Genomic DNA, 1506 nt, shown 5'->3' on the forward strand with positions numbered 1-1506 from the left:
AGGTCATGATTTCACGGTTCATGGGTTCAAGCCCCACATTGGACTCTGTGCTGACAGCTCAGAGCCTGGAGCCTGCTTCTGATTCTGTGTCTCCATCTCTCTCTCTCTCTGTTCCTCCCCTGCTTGCTCTCTCTCTCTGTCTCTCTCAAACATAAATAAACATTTTTTTAAAAATACTGGGGAATCCCAGAATCTCATTTTTCTATTAACCCAAGACTATATTTGTATTATTTTAATTAATTCCTCACCCCATTCCATTCCTTCCTATCATTTTTTTTTTCCTTAGGATATGTTACAGGGAACTATGTATCCTATAATCCTATATAGTCGCTCCTTAATATTACCAGAAACTTCTGAAGAACTTAAGACAGTAGCCCAATGACCTGTACTTCTAAATGTTCAGAGACTTACCCATTCTTCACATTTCATCACCTCCTAAACTAATCAGATATGTACACTCCAAATTTCCCTCACCAGCAGTCAGGGACGGGGAGCTGAAGAACAATGATAATGTGTATTGTTCACTCTCTATGTTCCAGTATGGAACCCAAAACTTCACCTGTATCACCTTCAATCCAAAAGAAACTCTTCTAGAATATTTTAGACGTAAGGGTGGAATTTTTCTTTAGAGAACCATCTCTGGGGGACACGGTGGAGCTTCTTACATACCTCAATTGGTTTCCTGTTTCTATATCGTTCTAAATGCATATTTCACTATAGATAGTAACACTAATGATGGGGGATCAGTGTTTAATTTTGCTACATGAAGACACTGAAATAAGTATCTTGTTCCCCTCAAGTACCAATGTAAAATTTAAGAACAAAGAACACATGTCATTTGCTTTCTGTTAGAAGCATTCAGCTTATGCAGTTTACAGTGTTTACTAAAATAGGCAGAATAATAAATTTTTATTTTGTCATCAAAATATAATCTATTTTTAAATATTTGCCAGTTTATCATTTGAATAATACTTTCTTTCAAAATCAATTGGAAACATACTTTTGGATAATAATAATGTAAAAACTTCCTTATAATGCTTTTTTTACTTCATCATAAAATTTTCAAACTAGTTTTTCTTATTGTACAAATAAAATTATGTTTTTATAAGTTATGTTAAAAAGTAATTATCTCTTACACATGGTTCAGACTATGTGTTTATAAATTCTTCAGATTTATATAATTTGCTAAATCTGCTAAGTTCCAATTTCATTTACATATTATGAACAGTACATTTATTTTAATTTACTGCAAAATCACTAAACCCTTTAATGAAATAATGCTTTTAAAAGGTATGGCAGGTTTTGCTCTTTATTATGTAAATGATGGTTTTATGCATGTTTTTCCTATGTTAAAAATGACTACATGAATCCAATCTATCCTCACTTCTCAGATAAGGTCATGAGTGCTTTTTGGGAACAAATCAGTTGTTCAGCAATCTTTTAGAACTTAAGTCCTGAGTGTTTTAATGCTAGACTGTGAAATAAGGCAGAATTCAAAGGCGTTTA

Source organism: Lynx canadensis, chromosome B2, assembly GCF_007474595.2.
Source record: "Lynx canadensis isolate LIC74 chromosome B2, mLynCan4.pri.v2, whole genome shotgun sequence".
Lineage (NCBI taxonomy): Eukaryota > Metazoa > Chordata > Mammalia > Carnivora > Felidae > Lynx > Lynx canadensis.